General features: G+C 45.1%; 2 protein-coding genes across 2 annotated transcripts in view; one reads left to right on the top strand and one right to left on the bottom strand.

Annotated features, from left to right (window-relative positions):
- The window catches only part of LOC147034822 (uncharacterized), a 497,607-nt gene that overhangs the window by 186,342 nt on the left and 298,686 nt on the right, over nucleotides 1–12,579 (bottom strand). The gene's annotated exons all lie outside the window — the stretch shown is intronic.
- LOC147034826 (extracellular calcium-sensing receptor-like) overlaps nucleotides 2,014–12,579 on the top strand; it is a 43,563-nt gene continuing 32,997 nt past the window's right edge. The window contains exon 1 of the mRNA XM_085890240.1: nucleotides 2,014–2,368. The gene's annotated coding sequence lies outside the window, so the exon portion shown is untranslated. The remainder of the gene's footprint in view (nucleotides 2,369–12,579) is intronic.

Genomic DNA, 12,579 nt, shown 5'->3' with positions numbered 1-12,579 from the left:
CTTGGGGTCCTAAGTTTGAGCCACATTGGCTGTTGAATGAACACCAGGTGGCATCGATTCAGCCTGTCATCCAGAGGTTGGTGAAATGAGTACCTGTGTTCTGGTAGAGGTGCACAGCATCAGTGGAACAGGTATGCTTCCAAGAAATGATAGCTAACCCAGCAGCCAAGTTGCCAGATGCAAGAACAAATTCAATAAGATGGAGCCCAACATTAATTTCACCTGCACTTAAACTGATCAAGTCTCTTAGCATTCTCCAATGCCTGGTGGCAGATAGTCAAGTCTCTCTCTTTCACACATTCTCCCTCTTTATCTCCTTCATGTTAGGTAATGCTCCAGGAGAAAAGCAGAATATCTAAACAGTGTCTTTAGTGTAAAGGCCAAGGATCACAATCCTTCCTTTTTCAGTCCGACACTTTACCCCACAACCATTTTTTGGGGTATGTGGAATTTTCTCCCATTATGAAAAGACATCCTAGCCAATATTGACACCTCCTTTGCAACAGGTTTTAATGGCAAAGTTACTTTACACAAGAAATTTAGTTCTGCTCTCTCCTTTTTCTTTCTTTGCTCCTCCCCATGTTTGGCTTAACAGTCTTCTGGTAACGTTTTAAAGGTCATACATTTTCACCATAAGGGATAGATGTTTGATCCACTCAACAAAAGATCTATCAGTTTTCTCCCCATCAGAAGCAAAGTGATGGAATCTATCATTGTTGCTGACTTCGGACATTACATCTTTTCCAACTTTCTTTTCTCTGATCATCTGTTGAACTTCTGCCCCAGATATTCTACCAAGGATATCTTGCTTCGTTTAAACAATGGATTGATGCATTAAATCCCAAGTAAGATATCAGGACCATCTGTCTGGACATCCCTCACCCTTTTCATAGTGCCTGGCACCCAACTTACCTATGCAAGCTATCAGATAATTCAGGAGCCCATCCTTACATGTTTATTCGATATTCTGTGTGTGTGGAAACAATGGATTGCTATTGCTGACAATCTGCATGGAGATCTCCTTGAGCCTGGTATTTGTTCCATCAGGCGACATTTTAGGATCAACTATATTATTGATAACATCAATGATCTCTCTGCTTCCTTCAGTTAACCTCTCTACAAGTTTGTGGACGACTCTACCCTGTGCAGAACAGTACACCACATTAAAGACGTACTATTCCACATTTAAGACCACACAGTGCAGCTTGCCAACTCAGCTCCTGGGGAGTCCACTTTATCACTTTATGCTGATGAAGGCCAAGAAGCCAGAAATGCCTCAATGGATCAATTCCCTCCCTAAAGGAGTTGACTAACATCTACCGTAAATGGATGGTGTGTGTGTGTGTGTGTGTGTGTGTGTGTGTGTGTGTGTGTGTGTGTGTGTGTGTGTGTGTGTGTGTGTGTGTGTGTGTGTGTGTCATGTTTTTTTTGTGGAATTCTACGAGGGCGTTCTGATGCAGAATATGACACACCAAAATGATTGTCATGACCTCCTGAGTTGACTAGGCTTATTAACTACAAAAAAATCCATTCGTGTTCTCACGTTTTAAGCACACGCCATGTTAAAGATGCTTATTACATCCTTCTACCATGGATGACATTCTAATTACAAAATAAATCACAAAAACAATGATAACATTGTAACAAAGCTTATATTAAATATTTAATACTAATAATATTTACAACAATAAGAATACTATTTTCATATGGCAATAATAATATCAAACACATAATCCCCACGCTGGCCCCAAGCACATCTGGGTTCAGTAAAAGTTCAGTAAACGAATGCTCAAGCAGTACAGCAGGTGGGTATGCAACGAGGCTATGAAGAGCAATGAAAATTTGGTCCATCAGACCAACGGGCCCAATAGTTGCGAAGAAAAGGTTGGTTAACTGGTACTGCAGATAGCACTTTAGCAGCTGACACACCTTGTTGCAGTGGGTGATTCTGTGCATTTCACAGACTGTCATCAAAAGCCAGAAATACCTTTTAACTGTACAGTAATATAAATTTTGTGTTTTGCAATTAATCCTTTTTTTTTGTTTGAAGTCAAGTGTTACTTTTTATATTTTTTTTTATTTTTTGGAATACAGGTAAGCTATGCTTCATCTTGCAAATGTTTAAGTGACAAATCACAGTTTCCTTCCTTCCTTCGCACTGAACCGAGTGATAAACACCAAGCTTCAGCACTAGCTCATCTTGTGCAACTTTTCTCCTGGCTCTATGTTGGTGCGATTGCAGTTAATGATGATTATGGACGTCCTGCTGTTGCCCAATTTGTGGAGGAAGCTGAAAGAAATGGTGTTTGCATTGCATTCCAGGAAATTCTTCCTCAGCTGAAAGATGCAAGAGGAATTTCTCTTCTAGGTGAGTTCCTATTAAAAGACAACTTGTTCAAAAAAAAATACATGCAACACCTAAGTTCTAAGTAGATTTAATGACATAGCATGCCAAACATATTTGAGATCAATTTGTTGAAAGTTATTTTGATTTGTTTTGCATTGTTTCACTTTGTATACTGAATGGAAAGAAATTGGAGGGTAAGCTATGAGATTGCAATAGATAGGAACATATTTGTGTCACATGGCTGAATGAAGAAAGAGTTTTCATGACTATCACTCCAGTTTTGCTTTCTCATGGTGGTGGTATGTGAATCTGTAGAACTTTACTTACTTTCAAAAAAATATTTTAATTGCAATTGTTATTTCTGGCTTAGAAGAGTCCTGGGTCGTAGTAGTATTACTAACAATAAAAACATAGGATGTCAGGTGCCACAACAGTAAGAAAGGACTTTATAACATGGCAACAACACCAAATCTGGGAATGGCAATTGTCACCCAGGGGTGAGAGCACCAATGAGCCAAAGTGATGATCACACAAAATACAAAACATCTAAAGGTGGAGTGCTAGTACGGAGGGCTAGCCTGAAGCATCATTGAGCTTTCTTTTGAAAGAGCCTCTCGATTCCAAAGGAAGAGGCTCATAAGACTTTAGGTGAGAGAGTAAAGCAAAGCATTTCATTTTTGTATCCAATCACGTTTTGAAATCACTGTCGCACACCCTTTATTGGCTGCAAATATCAAAATCTCATTCATATAATGCCAGACTCACAAATTGCATCACCCTTACTGCTGAGGATCCTCCTATCTTGATTGAGTACACAAGGGTGTGGGTTCAGCAAAATCCCAGTCGCACTTGATTTTGTTCTATAAACAGCTAGTGCTTAGACAGGCCATGCACAAAAGTAATGAGAAAGCAAAACAATCAAAGAAGGTTCACTTATGAAAGAACAAAACAAATGCTGCTTGTGGTGGTTGTAGTCTACCAAAATGTTCAGGAGACCACAATGGCTATTTTGTCATTAGAATGGAGGTCGGGCAACTGACATTATGCATTCCTGAAACTGGTTTTGTGGAAAGGGATGTGCTTGCACCTTTCTTTCCTATAGTCAATGCCATATTTATTTATTTATTTATATTTTTATTTATTACACAACACATTCATTACACAGCACGGCATGTTGTTTTTCTTCATGACTTCACAGCACATACACCAAATACATCACAGCACACACATGATATTACACACATTACACATTTTCCTCTGTCTCCTCACACTTCCACGATCTGCAAGGATATCCAAAGGATATTCAGTTATGCGAGAACATTCTGATACATTCGTACACAAAAAAGTACGTATATGGAAAAGCAGTACGTATATGGAATTTCAAGTCTCAATTGCAACACCATGATGTAAGTGCTCAAATGTAAATAATAAACACCCCCAACTCCATTCGATGAGGCACAGCAGAAAGTGTGTATTATTCCTGTGAAGACTCCGTTCCCCGGCCAGGTATGAAGAGAGTCAACAGAAGAGGATTCACCAAAATGCAGCTTTATTGAAGGACCACACGCCAGCCAGCGGAGTTGGTGTTGGCAGCCCAACCGACAGTGGAGAGCTCCCAAAACCAAACTGAGTTTTGCATCCAAAAACTCTCCCTTATATACAATCTATCTCTAATTCCAATCTATGTCTGGTTATACTCCAACCCTAATTGATGTCACAAATCACTGTGGGATGGTTGCAGGACAAACAGGAAACCCTTTTAAGTTCACATCTGGTTTTGGTAAAAGAACCCAGCTTCTCAGAAGTGGAATGTGGGTTGACCAGTAGGGGGCAGCCCTGTGCCAATGATGGACTACCTGACAGCACTTACAGGCTATGACCCTTTTTTAACCTAAACAAAAGCCCAGGAGTGGAATACTTAAGAGAATCCAGATGACATTTTCCTTGGGACGTTATCACTGAAACAACACAGCCAGTGCTTTTAGAGGGCATCTGGTGAATTTACGTATTAGGAAACAGTGCCACTACAACTATAGAAAGTTTCTTTGTAAAAGGCCTTACAGAGTATCTAAGAATGGGTTCGAATCCCTACATCTAATTAATATATATGTATCAATTATGGATCAGATGTGACCATAAAATAGCACTCCTCACAATCCCTCCTTGGTCACATTTGACCATAATTTGCCATTTCCCCAAGCTCACCGAATAGGTGAGCCTCCATTTGACGGCTGATTTGACCATCCCTAGGCTCCGCCACCACCAAACAGTATTTGCAAATGCCGTGAACAGCCAATGTCAACCTCCAAATGAGAAGACCCCGACTACTGGTGGCCCAGGTTAGCATCTGTCCTTCTTGCTGCCACATGCCTCACATCAAATTCCAGTAAATTTTCCTTATTCAGAGTATTGTGTAGGTAATTTCTCAAAATGCTAATTGCCCCAATATGATTTAGATAATTCTACATACACTAATTGTAACAATATTATTTTGGTAATTCTTCAAAACATTGCTTGCAACAATAATATTTAAGTAAGTCTACGACACACTACTTGCAACAATATTAGTTAGGTAATTCTAGAAAACACGAATTGCAACAATACTTATTTCCGTAATTATATTAGACACTAATTGCAATAATACTTATTGAAAATATGCAAATGTAATGGGTGAGCAGCACTGTGAGCACTCAAGGCGTGGTGTAAGCTCCTTTCTCAACTTGCGCTAGAAGACAAAAGAGGCTCATGAGATGCATATTTCCATATAAGGGTCATACAAGTATTTTCCCATACATGCCTTCACTATCTGGTGTTGTCCATTTTCCACGATTATGCATATGCTAGTCAAAACACTGCCGCATCTATCATAAACCTACATCAGCATTTTACTTGTAGATTTCCTTTCTTTCTTGTCACAACTTCCTGTATCGTCGTGTGTAGTGAGATGCGTGAGTCCATGTTTGGCTTACCTTTTCACTTAAAAGTTTGTTGAGTAATCAGTAATACCTGGAAGAGTCTTCCCCAGGACGCCCCTCCATCAGAACACCTTGTTGGCCCCTCAGCTGGTGGGGGGTCGGGTCTGGTTGTGGCCCCATACGGAGGTCCTGGGAGTCTTCCTTCCTGAGTTCGCTGTTAATTATTATGATGGCCTGGGTGAGGGGTAAGGCTTCACAGCATTTGTTTAGACAAATGGAAATGAGAATCTTAATCAGAAATACTCCAAAAATCACCACCACGATGATTAGAAGCGCTGAGTCTATCAAGCGCATCACCTAACATCCCCAGCCCTGAAATATGGATCTCCACCACTCATAGCCCACCTCGAGATCCATTCGTCCGCTCGTGAGGGCGTTTGCAACTTTTTGTAGTCGGGCCACCGCCCGGTTAGTTATGTTAGTGGGATCCGGAATCCAAACGCAACATTCTCCTTTAATCATCCCGCACACCCCTCCTTGCTCTGCCAAAAGCATATCTAAAGCTACTCTATTCTGCATTACCATGGTACGTATTGATACTAACATATCCGACAATTCCGTATAGTAAGCCATGGATACATTGGCAACATATTCCAAGGCTAGCGAAAGTTTATCTATCCTATCGCTATTCATAACCATACTGGCTCCCGGAAATAAAAACGCAATAGTCTTCTCCCACCATGTTCCCGTCAATGGTCCGAAGCGCTCTGCTACACCGACACATCCCTTTGGGTCCAAAGTTTTGGAAGTGCTGCGCCGGTACCGTGGAGGTTGGGAGGTTTGATGGAAAGTGGTCTTTATTCTACCATCCGGAAATACTGAGGCTAAATAACAGCTTCCTGCCCATCCTTTTGGTAAGTAGGGGTTAGCCTTGTCCCCACACACCAGGGAGATGCCTTTTGGTGGGATTATCCCATTTTCGTGGTGAAGTTCTATCGTTATAGTGAATGTCACCTGTTCCCTGGTATGGCGATCCGGATTTGTGGCTGTTACTGTTTGCTCACGCTGGGTTGGCACGGGGAGGGAAAATTCACAAGAGGACTGTCCCATGGGGTTAGCCCCCTTTCATGTGAAACATACTGATCCTGTGGTGTCCTTCACCCAGAGAGGCGAAGGGACCTGGTTCGTATTGGCCCCTGGATTCTTGGGTGCAAAAACTCGGCTTGTGTGGTTGCCATCTGCTATGGCTGTCAGGCCCTCCACTGGATTGCTGAGATGTTCGAAGAAAGTCAATGGTAATACTGCTAAGTGGAGGCCACTCGAAGACCCCATTGGCGGTTCCATACAAACCCAACAGTCACTACGATTTTGGATGTTGGCTATCTCGGTAGCTAAAGCCACAAAGGTGTTTGGAGGTTTTACCGGAGATTCCTTGCTGCGCACCAAAAAGGACATTATGGCGCTTTCATGATGTTCCTTGTTTGGCCGTACGATTGAACAAGTATAGTCCAGACGGGTATTATCGGGGACCAGTGAGATTCGAGTAATTAAAGATGCATGTTGACCCCATACGAATCCCGCTTTCCTGCCATGTCCCCTGTTTTTTATTTTTTGATCTTACCTGCCAAGCTACTCCGAATCTTTTTCCTATTACTGTGTCCTCCTTGAGGGTTTCCTTATAAGACCAATTAACTATTCTTATCTCTTCGTTCCGTTCCACCAGATCATAAGTTCCATTGGCTTGGACACATGGCAACTCTATGAGTTGTTGTGGGATTATCCCATGGTCTCCCGTATTCCTTTGGGGAATGAGGAACGAAAAGGGCTTACCCAGTCCTTTTGAAAATACCTTTACGGTATCTAGCTCTGGATTATGTGTTTGTCCAAAAACTGCGTATTTATCTTCTACCGTTCTTTCTTCGGCCGCTTCCCTCCTATGTCGTTGCTGTGTTGCTCCTCGTTCCTTCCTGTTCCCTCCTTTACCGCGGAGGTGTGTACGGTGTCTTTGGCTTGAGTGTGTTAGTTCGTTGCCTAGTGACAGGCCCCAGCTGCAAAGGAGTAGTGTCAGTGCGAGGAGACGCATGTTGGATCGTCAAGGGTTCTGCCGCTGGCCCTGGTGCTCCAAGGTCTCTGTTCCCTGGTCCTCCCGGTTCCACATTCGGCAGGGTGTCTGAGTCCTCCTGCGATGGGTCTCTCACCACTCTGTCTCTTTGTCTTGCCGGGCCGGCTCCTTCCTGGTTCGGTGGCGGTGTAGGGTATCCCTGCTGAGGTATGTCTTCCCACTCGTCGTTGTCCTCACTGTCCTGGTGCGACGCTGAATCGGACACTGTCGGATCCTCTGTTGGGGGTCTTTCCTCCGGCTCATCGCTATCTTCTTCCAGGTCACTTTGTCCAGGCTCGTTGTTCTCTGGGGCTTAAATGGGCTCTCTGGGCGGGTTCTCCTGTCCTGGTTCTCCTTCCGCCACCGCTGATGCGATGTTGGCGGGAACGTGCGGTGGGTAATGTGGTATCAATTCCTCCACCTCGTCGTCCTCTTCACTATCTCTGAAGAAAACTGAATCTGCAACGGGAGGGTCGACTTCTCCTGGGGAATAAACTTCTTTCAAATCCTGGGTGTCTCTCGCCGCTTCGTGTGCTATTTTACAGTGCGAGTGGTGTATCCATGCACTCTTACCTCCCACTTTGATGGCGGAGGGCGTTGTCAAAAGTACAGTGTAAGGTCCCGTCCACTTTGGTTGTGGGGCGTTTTTCTTCAGGAACTCTTTCACCCAAACCCGATCGGCGGGTTGAAAATCATGCAAAGGGCCTCAGCAGGTATCGGTAGCACTTCCTGTACCTGCGAGTGAAAATTCCTGATGGTAGCCGTTAGTGCCTTACAATAATTCATCATCCCATCAGTCATAAAGACAAATCCCATTCTCCCATATCCGGGGGAGCAGAGGCCGGTAGCTGCATTGGACGTCCTGTTATTATTTCATGGGGCGAGAGCCCCCTTGTGGCATTGTTTGTTGCTCGCATTCTCATGAGTGCTATGGGAAGCGCGTCTGGCCAGGGTAGTTGTTGGCCCTCACACAGTTTTGCAAGTGTCAGTTTTAAGGGTTGGTTCTCCCTTTCCACTGCTCCTGCCGACTGAGGATGGTACGGGCAATGTAGTTTCTGTTTAATGCCCAAACCCTTGGCTCCATTCACCATTACCTTTGTCGTGAACGACCCTCCTTGATCCGATGACAATCGTGTTGGAATTCCAAATCGCGGAATTACTTCCTGTAAAAGCAGCCTAGCGACTGTTTCAGCTTCCTGGTTGGTGGTGGTGAAAGCCTCCACCCATTTTGAAAACATATCTACAATTACCAACACATATTTGTGGTGTTTATATGCGGGCAAACTTATGAAATCCATCAGCAAGTGTTGAAAAGGTCAAGACGGGGGCAGGTGTGCTCCCCATTTCTTGGCGGCATGCTTTCTATTATGTTTACCACAGGTCGCACAAGTGCTTACCATCTCTACCGCCGCTTTCGTCACACCTGGAGCATTCCAGGTTTGACGAATAACTTCCGATACCCCCTTAGCGGCCATATGTCCCTGTGCATGGGCAGTTAATACTAGCCACGGTAGCAATTTCTGAGGCACGAAAGGTCGACTCTGTTCATCCACCCACACTCCCTGTGTGTTTTGTTGTGCACCCTCCTTCACCCTCCATGATTGCTGCTCTTCCATTGGTGCGGAGGCATGCAAATCCTTGAGTTGTTCCTGTGTTCAGGGAACATCCACCATTTGTTCCACGAAGATGCCGGCGGATGGTTGCGGGTTAGATTCTTCTTCATCGAGCACTGCTTTGGCTGCCAAGTCCGCTCGATTATTGCCTTTCGAAACATCGTCTGTCCCTCCTGTGTGGGCTTTGCATTTAATCACCGCAATCTGATGTGGCTTTTGCGCCGCTTGTATCAACTCTTTAATCAGCTCCCCATGTTTGATAACTTTTCCAGTAGACATTTTAAAACCCCTCAAGGCCCATATGGCAGCGGAGTCATGTAAAATGCCCCAGCCTTATCTGTAATCTGTACATATGTTCAATGTTTTACCGACTCCCACTTCACAGCCACGTATTAGTGCTTTCAATTTGGCTTGTTGCACTGAAAATCTTTTTGGTAACAATTCCTTCCATATGGTGGCATTAGCGGTACATACTGCAAGACTAGCAATGGTTTCCCCCCAGCGATTCTTCCTTGCCGCTCCGTCGACAAACAGTTCCAACTCTGCGTTCGCTATTGGGGCTTCCTGCAGATCGCGTCTGGCCTTCGTTTCTTCCACCAGCACTCGTTCACACACATGTGGCTCTCCCTCGCCATCTGTTGGCAGTAGGGAGGCTGGATTCAATGGCAAACATCTTTCGATCGTAATGTTAGTTGCTTGCAAGAGTACCAGATCATGTTGAACTGCCCGTGCCACCGATATATGTTGTGTTTTGTTTTGCAGTATCAGCGCCGTCACATCATGTGGAACTTTCACTGTCAGTGGGGAGCCTAAAACAAAAGTTGCTGTTGCGGTCACGGCGTATTGTGCCGCGGCCACCGCCCGCAAACGCCCGGGATAGGCGGCGGCGACCGGGTCCAAGTGACTACTGTAGTACGCAATTGGCCTATTTTTCCCTCCGTGTTCTTGTGTAAGCATTGCTTGGGCGAACCCTCCTCTTTCGTGGACAAATAAAGTGAATTGAAGATCATAATTCGGTAACCCCAATGCAGGTGCTGAGGACAAAGCCTGTTTCAGTGTCTCAAAATATTTTTTCCGCATTGTCCGTCCAAGAGATCTTATCCCCCTTCGCTTCCTTTACCATGTCGGAGAGTGATTGTGCCTGAACTGCGTAGTAGGATATCCATTGCCGGCAGTACCCTGTCATCCCAAGGAATCGGCGAAGCGAAGGAATCGAAACCAATGTAGTCGGTTTCGGGTGTCGCAGGATTGTTTCCACTCGCTCGTCTCCCAAACTCCTCTGTCCTTGTTCCAGTATGTGTCCCAGGTACATTACCCTTGTTTGTGCGAATTGCAATTTATCCTTGCTAACCTTGTGACCCTTCTGAGCGAGCACCTGTAATGACGCCACCGTGTTCGTTTCGCATTTCCTCTGGTCGTCTGAGCATATCAATAAATCGTCGACATACTGGATCATCAATGAACCTTCCGGAAGCTCTATGTCCTCCAAATCTTTCTTCAAGGCCTGCGAAAAGAGTGTTGGATTATCGCAAAATTCTTGTGGAAGTACAGTCCAGGTGTATTGCTGTCCCACATAGCTAAAGGCGAATAAGTATTGTGATTCCTCTGCCAGGGGAATAGAAAAATATGCCGAGCATAACTCAACCACGGAGAAATATGTTGCGCTTGATGGCACCCCTGCCAGCACCGTGACGGTGCGGCACTACAGGAAAAAGACGATTTCACGCATTTATTCACCGCCCGCAAATCTTGCACGAATCTCCACTTATTTCCCGCGGGTTTCTTCACCGGTAGGATAGGCGTATTACATGGGCTTTTCGTTGGTATTATCACTCCCTGCTCCCGCAATGATGCTAGCACCGGTGCGATTCCCTCGATTGCTTTCGCAATGGATATTGGCTCACTCGAGGCAGGGGTATCCCCTCTTTTACCTGAAAGAACAGGCGTTGCAGCCAGCACCCTGCCTACATCATTCGGATGTTCTATCCACAATCTATCTGGTACTTCCTGTAATCTTTCCTCGGTCCCTGCTCGCCTGTCTGTCTGGCGGCGGGGCTTCTCGCTGTTCATCTCATGCCTTTCCAATACGCAGGTCAAAATCTTATCAGGTAAGCATACTTTCCATCCATCCCCGCGCTTCAGTGCGTGTAAGGTGTTCCGAGCCTCGTTACTCCTTTCTGTTGGTTCCGGGGCGCATCTCAATCGTGTAATAATTTTCCCCAATTCTCCTGCGCTGTGTTCTTTACTTACTGCCATGGAGATGTGTGGTGTAAGTCCTTCTCTAGGCTTCATTAGTTCGCGCTCTTCGGCGGCTAGTTCCACCTCCACCGCTGCTCCTTCCTTTCCGATCCATAAATTAGTTGTCATCAGTGTGCGCTTAGCGGTGTAATCCCTATGCACTTTGGCTGAGTATTCAAAATCCTGCCCTGTTTCTTCGTAGAAGATGGTACAGTGCAAAGTCAATTCCACTTCATCCAAATCAATGTCGTTGCTACTAATAATGTCCCTTTACAATGTCCCTACTAATAATACAACCATTCCCCTACCTCCCGTAATCTTGTTGCATTTTCCCAATCCCTACACAGCTGGTTTCTACCCTCCTGAGACACAATTCGCAACCAATACACCACTGGTTCCTGTTCGTTCATCATGAGTGTCATTACTTCTTCTTGTAATGCGAGCGGGGAATCTATGAAAACTCCGTTTTTGTTAAATGTTATGGTACATCCCATTCTACACAACAAATATCTACCCAACAGATTCATCGGAGTGTGTTTAGCGATCAAAAATGCATGTTCTCCTTTCAGGGGGCCTACCTCAATTCGTAATTTATCTGAAATCGGGATATCTTCTCTCCATCCCGAGACCCCCATTACTCTTACCGAGTTGCCGGAAAGAGGCAGGTTCTTTATCTCTCCTTGTTTTAGTGTCGACCATGTGGCCCCCGTGCCTACTAGAAATGTTACCTGTTTTCCTTCTACATTAACCGTTGTGGTCAATTCTCTCACGTTCCTCTTTTCCCTTTGCGGAGCCACTACGGTATCCTTATGTCAATAGTTCTTCTCCCGTCTCTCCTCTCCCCAGGAGGCGCTGTTGGTCTTTCCCGGTTTGGTGGCAGCTGTTTGTCCCAATTCCATTGTCTGGGTGCAGCTTGGCACTCCCGGCTCCAGTGTCCTGATTGTCCGCACGTATAACATTCTCCTGCCCTCTGCGGGCCATTATTTCTGTCGCACGGTCTTCATTGATCCTGTCCCCTCTCCTGCCTTGGTTCCCAGTCCGGGTTATCCCTGCGGGGTCTCCGTTCCTGGCCTTCATACTAGCGGTCCTTTCTCCTCAGATTCTTCATTACTCGGGCTCTCTCGGTTCTTTCCCCCTCCTGTCTTCTTCTTTTAAAGTCTGCCATGCTTGCCTTGCTCTTTCATGTAGAATGGCGGGTTCCGCGTTTTTCCAATCTGGAGTTGCTTTTACTTCTCTCCTTATTTCGTCACACAACCCTTCCACAAACGTGTTGTTTAGGAATTGTTTGGGCACTACTCCCATCTCCTCATATCCTGAGTGTAGTTCAATCTTTTCATACAATCGTGCTTTGTACGCGCTAGGTGG

Source organism: Eptatretus burgeri, chromosome 1 (assembly GCF_056783735.1).
Source record: "Eptatretus burgeri isolate ZD-2024b chromosome 1, Ebu_testis_v1, whole genome shotgun sequence".
Taxonomy (NCBI): Eukaryota; Metazoa; Chordata; class Myxini; order Myxiniformes; family Myxinidae; genus Eptatretus; species Eptatretus burgeri.
This window is presented reverse-complemented; position numbering and strand designations above follow the sequence as displayed.